This window comes from Benincasa hispida, unplaced genomic scaffold (genome assembly GCF_009727055.1).
Source record: "Benincasa hispida cultivar B227 unplaced genomic scaffold, ASM972705v1 Contig887, whole genome shotgun sequence".
NCBI classification, from domain to species: Eukaryota; Viridiplantae; Streptophyta; class Magnoliopsida; order Cucurbitales; family Cucurbitaceae; genus Benincasa; species Benincasa hispida.
In genome coordinates, this window is record NW_024065221.1 from 389,341 (window position 1) to 397,755 (window position 8,415).

An 8,415-nucleotide genomic window follows, 5' to 3' on the forward strand; every position below is an offset into this window, starting at 1 on the left:
GAAATATGTGATTTTAAAGAAAAAAAATTCAAGAATTGATTTTAAAAAACAGGGTTGTGCATTTTTTCTGAAAAATATAGTACTTATCGTTTTAAAAATATCAAATTCTATTAATAGTTTCTAAAAAGGTCAAGAATACAAGCCACACTGAAAAGTAGTGTGGCAACACTAGAAAAATGGAAAACATGCGTGCCTCACACACGCAGTGTTACAACGCGCTCAATAGTGTTCAACACTACGAGTTTTGACGCGTACGAGTGTGGTCACATACAGCCAAAATTTCGTTTTCCCTCTCAAAATGAAGTTTATTTTCGTTCTCAGAACTCAATTTTCGTTCTTCATCTCAAACGAACCTGATCGACCACATTTTCATTCTCCCAATTTGCTGCTGCCTTAGCTTCTCTCTCAAACGAAGTCGACCAACTCCCTCCCATGGAAGCGTTCACGTTGTCGCCGCTTCCCTGTTGCCCTAGCTTCCCTCTCAAACGAATGGTGAGATTCTCTCTCTGTATCACTAATTTCTCTTATTCTCCTAACTTTACTTTGTGTTTGACCACTTCCATCTGTTCATTTTGGTCTTTGGTTGTGTTTCTTTAGCCGTTCAAGCGGTATGTTGTGATCGAAAGGATTGCCCTCATCAACTATGGTGAAGATTATGGGAAGCTTGTTATAATCGTGGATGTAATCGACCAGAACCGGGTAAGCACACTGATACTATTCATTCCATTTTTGTATTTGGTATTCTGATGGTTTTAGTTAGGCAAGGAGAATGAAAAATCTTTGATGTTCTCTGTTTTTGAAATAGCTAGATGAAATAACAGTAATACCTTAGATTCTGCGGGAAATTTTACATTATATTCGTATCATAGGGTTTGGTGCTGAAACTGTTGGATTATCAACTAGTTTTGTTTCAGTTTTAAGTCTTCTGGGTTTCTTTTTTTCCTTCTTTAAAATGTAATCCTTGAACTGATGGATAATGGGTTTTTGCAAATTTGTTGTTATTGCTTTATAACTTGAGAACGGTTGGATTTGTATACTACTTTGTTTCACTTGGAAAGTTTTTATAATGGCAGTTGTGAACATTCTCACTTGGTCGATTGAAGTTCATTTATGTTTTCAACTTGGGGTTTTGTTGTTTATTCTGCAGAAGTATTATTTTTCTATTCTCCAATGATTTTGCAACTTTTTGGAACGATATGATTACTATGACTTGTTTCTTAATGTAGTCTTTTGTTAAATCATTTGCATGACTAGCTTGATTTTATGTTTGGGCAGGCTCTGGTTGATGATGTCTATTAATCTATGTATATATGGCTTATACATTGAAAGATGATGGTTCCAAAATAATGAAACTGAATGATATTAGGTGGAGAAGGATCATTTTCAACACTATGCTTTACTTTGGCATTACACGAAATGACTGAAGCCCCATTTTGAGCAATGGATGAGTTTGATGTGTTTATGGTGAGCTACTGTCTCATTCTTGTCATCCTTTTTTATATTTCAAATATATTTATGATATGGATAGCCAAAGAGAATGTGGTCTAAAACTTATATTTGAAACATAAAAGTGTTAAGTCTTTCACAAGCTTCCCAATAAGTTTACAGGATGCAGTAAGTCGGAAATTCAGCTTAGATACTCTTGTGGATTTTGCATTGGCACAAGGCTCCCAATGGATATTTATCACGTGGCATGACATCGAGTAATTACAGAGATATTAAATCTTTTGAGTTTCACTTGGTATGGTTGATGATGTGATCTTTAACTGCACATGCACAAATTTCTCACTTCTCTTAAAACTATGCACAAGTTCATTTTCTGATGAAGTATTGAGACACTTTATGTATGGGGATCTAACTACAACATGGTAAAACAAGGAGAACAAATCAAGAAGCAGCAAATGGCAGCTCCTCGATCATGATATACCTACTGGTGAGGGCTCAATCTGTTTAACGATCTCTGTATGATTCCCATCTTTTTGTGTTCCAATATATTTTCGACTTATTCACCCTTCTGGATAATTTACCCATATTTTGTGTATATTCTCCATGTTCAAACCAATTGTAGAATTAACAGTCATATCTATGAGAAAGTAGAGAAGGACAATTAATAGGTAAAAGGCAAGGAAATGCTATTTTTGTATAGGTTTAATGTATGATGTACTCGGCATGGTTAGAATAGAAGTGGCTATTTTGGGAAACTCTGAGATTAATATTTCTATTTGTTTTTGTTGTTTCTTTTACGGTTTATCTCTGTTTGGAGAGGAAAAACAAAGTTAAATGGCAAGTTTAGTTCCTAAACTTATAAGTTTTTGCTAATTGGTCCTTAAACTTTAAAAATGTTTAAATTTGTTTTCTTTACTTGTTATTTGTGATATTAGTTTGATTTGGAGTCCAGTGTGATTAAAATGTACTTTTAAACTTTTGTTCATTTGAAGTTTCGGATGGATTTTGAGTAATTTAAAGTAGTTGTTGTCCCAGATGACAAATCTTCACGTTAATAATCACAAAACACTCAGATATAACGGTTGATAACAATTCAAGAGTCAGGAGAGATAAAATGTTGAAGCTTGAAAATCCTTCTGTCATTTACCAAATGGTTGCATGATTGTGCAGACGATGCACTTAGAACTAAACGATAGTCCAATTAAGTAAATGATTGGAGGAAACGTTAGACAATCGTGTAGACGACAATTGATTAAAGTTAGACGATCGTGTAGACGACAGTTGAAGAGCTAAACGATCGTGTATACAATGCGATAGGAATTACACGATCATATAAACGATACCTTTGCAAAATCTAAACGATCGTAGAGGTAAGAAGAAAAGACACAGGAGTTTAAGTGGTTCGGCCAAAAGGCCTACGTCCACTGTGCAAGTTGGGAGGTTCTCTTTTATTACTCTTCAAAGTATTATAGAACGAATGTCTTGCTCACTCGATTTATTATTCACTCTTACATTAATATCACATTCGATTTCCTTTATATATGTGCAGGCGATTCAGTCAATGATGAAGCTCTGGTGGTTACAACACTTAACAGAAAAAGGTCGACAACGGTTCAACTGCCAATTGCGATGTTGTATTTCTTGATTTTGGGTCTTTCTGTAACAATCTCCACCTTTGTAAGCATCTAGAGTTCCTTCCTTCTTTGCTTTACTGAGCTGACTTGAGCTAACCTTTTTCAAGTAACTCAAACCCGAGAAGGTCCAAGCATCTGCCAAGCTTGTTTAATGGAATAGTTTTGGTTAGCATATTAGCTGCATTATTAGAGGTATGAATCTTCACTACCTCGACTTCCCCTTTCTCAATCTCTTGTCTGATGAAATGATATTTGATATCGATATGCTTGGTTCTGCTGTGAAACTATTGATTCTTAGATAGGTATATTGTGCTCTGGTTTTTATAATAGATTCTGACTTTAGTTTGTGTTATGCCGAAATCGTTTAGTAAACCTTTCAGCCACAAACCTTCCTTCACAACTTCAGACAATACGATGAACTGATAGAGAAGGGCCACAACAGGCTGCAAAGTAACTTTCCAACTGATCAAATTGTTCCCCCATAGAAAAACATAGCCTGATAGGGAACGTCTTCTGTCCAAGTCCCCTGCATATTCTGCATCTACATAACCATAAACTTCATCATTGGATGGCTCATTTTGTCTATATAAAACTTTTGCCTCCGTGGATGAACATAGATACCTTAGTATCCACTTGACTGCCTCCTAATGTCTTCTACCAGGGTCTGCCATATACCTATTGACCATACTTGTTGCATAGGATAGGTTTGGTCTTGTAAAAGTCATAAGATACATAAGTGATCCCACTGCTTGGGAATAAGGGATAACCTTCATATGGTTCAAATGCTCTTCATCTGTGCTCTTTGGACTATTAGCATCTGAAAGCTTGAAGTGAGGTGTAAGAGGAGTACTTACTGGCTTAGCATTTTCCATCTTGAATCTCTGCAATGTCTTTGAACAATATTCAGATTGGCTAACAAGCAATCTGCCCTATTTTCTGTCTCTTTCAATCTCAATACCTAGGATCCTCCTTGACTCCCCTAGGTCTTTCATATCAAATTCTTTCTTAAGAAGCATTTTTACTTGCCTCAATTCCTCTTTGGATCTCTCGATTAGCAGCATGTCATCTACATAGAGAAGTAGATAGACCGATTCCTTGAAGCTACTAGAATTTGTGTAAACACACCAATCAAATGAGCTCCTTTTGAACCCCATCTTGGAGATCACCTCATCAAACCTCTCATACCAGCATCTCGGTGACTGTTTTAGGCCATATGTGGACTTGTTCACCAACTAGTCTAGCTCCAAATCCTTTTGCACAACTAAGGAAAGGAGCAGTCGAATAGAGGTATGCTTCACAATTGGAGAAAACACCTCATTGTAGTCAATGTCTTCCTTTTGAGTGAACCCCTTAGTAATAAGCCTAGCCTTGAACCTAGACTTTTGCACTCCTGGAATCTCTACTTTAAATTTGTAAATCCATTTGCATGAGATAGGTTTGTACCCTTTAGGCAGAGGTACTAATCTCCAAGTGTCATTTTGATTGAGGGACTTCATTTCATCATTCATAGCCCCAATCCATTGCCTAGCATCTGGGTTGTTTGTTGCTTCTTCAAAGCTGGAAGGTTCATTATTACTCAAAGAAATGCCAGCACTCAATGCTACACTAGCAAAATCAGACTCTTGGTATCTTGCTGGTGGTACTATTGTTCTTCTAGGTCTGTTTCTTGCCAATGAGTAGTTGTGTAAGTCCCCATGTGTCTCAACTTGATCATTTGACACATGCTCACTGGTTTCAGCAACCTCATCACCTTTTAACTCTTGATTTTGAGAGGAAGTAGAAGCTCCATGAACATTTTGAGGCTCCACCTCAAATCTAGTGCAACTAGTCTTTGTAACTGTAGAAGATTGTTGTTCTGACATCATGAACATCTCATTTTCTCTAGAGACCACATCTTTACTATTCACATACTTCTTTTCAAATGGATGCCATAGCCTAAAGCCCTTTACTCCCGGTGTAAGGCCTAAGAACATGCACTTTACAACCCTTGGTTTCAACTTCCCTTGGCTTTGGTGCACGTAGCCTACACAACTAAATACTTTTAGGTGTTCCAACTTAGGTGGCTACCCTGTCCACCTCTCTTCAGGAGTCTTTAGCTCTATGGATTGATGAGGGCATCTATTAAGAGTGTATATGGTGTAGGAGACAGCTTCAACCCAATATTTTTCAGGCAATAAGGCATTGGACAGCTGATATCTTACTCTTTTCCATCACTGTTCTATTCAACCCTTTCAGCTACTCCATTTTGTTGAGGTGTGTACCTCACGGTTCTATGCCTTACTATGCCATGCTCCCTGCAAAACAAATTAAACTCCTCTCCACAAAACTCTAAATCGTTATTAGTTTTCAAATGTTTAATTTGTTTAAAGGTATGACATCAGATATCCCCAAAGAAAGGAGATTCCTCTTCAAAGTTGGAACATGCCTCACGTTCCTTATCAATTTGACTGAACCATCATGCATCTTCAAGGACACAAACCCTATTCCCATAGCTCTGCAAGTGTTATTGCTTCCCATATAGATTAGCCCACTATCCCACTTCTTATAAGTGCAAAACCATCCCTTGGATGGTGATGTGGATCGAGCAACCAGAATCTAACACCCAATCTTGAGTCTCCATAGTATTTTGGTCTCCACCTTCTTTAGTAGAAGCTAAAGCATCTGAATAGGCTAAGGAATTCTCTTCTACGGCAGCCTCGGTCTGTTTACCCGCCTTGTTCTGTTGGTTCAATTTTCTCTTCAAGGCATAATAGTACTTTATCTTGGACTTGTCACCATTGTTCTGTTTCCCTTTCCCATTGTTCTTGTTCTTTCCCTTTGAGAACAAGTCTTCACCTTCTGGTTGATCCTTCTTAATCATTTTCAATTCAAGTTCTCTGACTCTTACAGTTGATATGATAGCTTTTGTGGTAATTCTTTCTCTACCGTATTTCAATGCAGTCTTCACATCTTTGAAAAATTATGGTAGAGAATTCAATAGTATGAATGTCTCATTCTCTTCTCCAATATTATCTCCAATTGATCTATACTCGGAAGACAACCTCTTGAACTCATTAAGATTATCCGTGAGGGACTTTGCTGCATCCATCTTATAAGTGAAGAATTTTTCCCTCAAGAAAGCTTTGTTGGGTAGATCTTTGTTGAGATATATCTCATTCAACTTATTCCACAGGGCATAGGTAATAGGTTGGTCGATAATCTACCTCAAAACACTGTCTGTGACATTGAGAACAATGGTTCCATATGTATTTGATTCAATAGTCTCTTTGTCTGCCTTAGAGAGTGTTTTAGGGTACTCTGCAAGGTCCGTAATGGCCAAGAGAGCCTTTTGCTGCCCCAAGACTGCTTTAATCTTTGCTTTCCACAGTTCAAAGTCTGTCTTGCTATCGAATTTCTCAATCTCATATCTGGTAGTTGCCATTCTTGGTCTTCAAGATTGACTATTCTGAATCAAGAATTCAAATCTTGGAGTTGTCTTGAACTGTTTACTGGGTTCTGATACCACTTGTTGTCCCAGATGACAAGATCTTCACGTTAATAATCACAAAACACTCAAATATAACGGTCGATAACAATTCAGGAGTCAGGAGAGATAGAATGTTGAAGCTTGAAAATCCTTCTGTTGTTTACCAAATGGCTGCACAATCGTGTAGATGATGCACTTAGAATTAAACAATAGTTCAATTAAGTAAACGATTGGAGGAAGCGTTAGACGATCGTGTAGACGACAGTTGAGGAGCTAAACGATCATATAGACGATTGAACACAGAGCTAAACGATCGTGTACACTATGTGATATGAACTACATGATCGTGTAAACGATATCTTAGCAAAATCTAAACGATTGTAGAGGTAAGAAGAAAAGACACAGGAGTTTAAGTGGTTCGGCCAAAGGCTTATGTCCACTGTGCAAATTGGGAGGTTCTGTTTTATTACTTTTCAAAGTATTACATAACGAATGCCTTGCTCTCACGATTTCTTATTCACTCTTACATTAATCTCACATTCGATTTCCTTTATATATGTGCAGACGATTCAGTCAACGATGAAGCTCTGATGGTTACAACACTTAACAGAAAAAGGTCGACAACGGTTCAACTGTCAGCTGCGATGTTCTACTTCTTGATTTAGGGTCTTTCTGTAACAGTAGTGTATCAAGTCTTCTTAATGCTCTATTATTTTGTTTCAAATTGTGCAGATTGGTTATCTGAAACTTGGTTTTGGAGTCGTCGGGTGATTTGAGGATCAATGGATTTGCCTTGTCATTTGGACGAATGGTTCGAAGGCGTTGGATGTTGTTGGATTGGTAATTCACTTTGGTAAATTCATGACCAACTTGATGGGGTAATCAAAGACCATTAAGCCTTCGATACTAGTTCTAATATTTTTTCTGGATTTGATTTATGGCAGTGTTTGAACACTCTGTGTAATCATCATTCATCAAATTTCATATAGTGGAGAACTTGATTTTCTTTGTTGTTTAATTCATGAGTTAAAGAAGTGAAGTTTTTATAAAGAGATATTGGTGGAAAATTAGTTGATATATAAGATTGAAAATGCATGTATTGTTTATTTGATTGATGAATGTATATCATATATATATCAAATGTGGTTATTGGATCAAAATACAGGAGCAATTATAGGTAAAAACGTCAACATTGTAGATTTTTTTAAAAAAACACAAGCAAATTTCTTGACCATTTTTCCTCGTCAAGATTATAGATATTCTTGACATGTTTAACAGGCCAAAAACTCCCATATTCTTGACATTTCTAACATGCCAAGTAGGATATGTTTTGACGTTTTTTCATTGTCAAGTTAACAATTGACCTTTTTTCCTTGTCAAGAACACTCATATTCTTGACATTTCAAACATGTCAAGCGTTAGTATTTTTTGATGTTTTTTAAATGTCAGGTGTCACTTTTCTTGATATTTTTAAAACATCAAGAAAATCAAAATTCTTGATATTGACTTCCTTGACATTTTTGACATTTTAAAAAAAGGTCAAGAAAAGTCATTATTGACATTTAAAAAACGTCAAGAAACACTGTTTTTGTAGTAGTGTCGATCTCAATCTTGAGTGAATTATGAACTTCCGGTCAGTCCCTTGATTTGCATGGGTGAGAGTGACCTAAGTTTCCGACTCGATAAGCTTACCATTTTGTGGACTTGACTAAATTGGAAGCCGGAAACATAACTTCACAAAATGGAATTAACTTCTTCCTATATAAGGTAAGTAGATGAGTAGTTCTGTTAATTTTGGGTCTTGAACAAGGGGCCCCACCCTCTCACTAGAGGGTCTTAGTTTATAATTGAAATCAATGGTACTTGGAA

The 8,415-nt window shown here is 36.7% G+C and overlaps 1 long non-coding RNA gene across 4 annotated transcripts; it reads left to right on the forward strand.

The window, feature by feature from the left end:
* Positions 1-223: 223 nt before the first annotated feature.
* LOC120070080 lies at positions 224-7,613 on the forward strand. Of its 4 annotated transcripts, none has more exons than XR_005479783.1 (7): positions 224-492; positions 598-699; positions 1,367-1,464; positions 1,609-1,933; positions 2,996-3,272; positions 7,111-7,162; positions 7,279-7,613. It is a non-coding gene; the product is annotated as an uncharacterized LOC120070080 (long non-coding RNA). The 4 variants fall into 4 exon arrangements; XR_005479781.1 differs by having other exon boundaries at positions 225-492; positions 1,276-1,464; XR_005479782.1 differs by having other exon boundaries at positions 226-492; positions 1,367-1,933.
* The last annotated feature ends 802 nt before the right edge of the window (positions 7,614-8,415 follow it).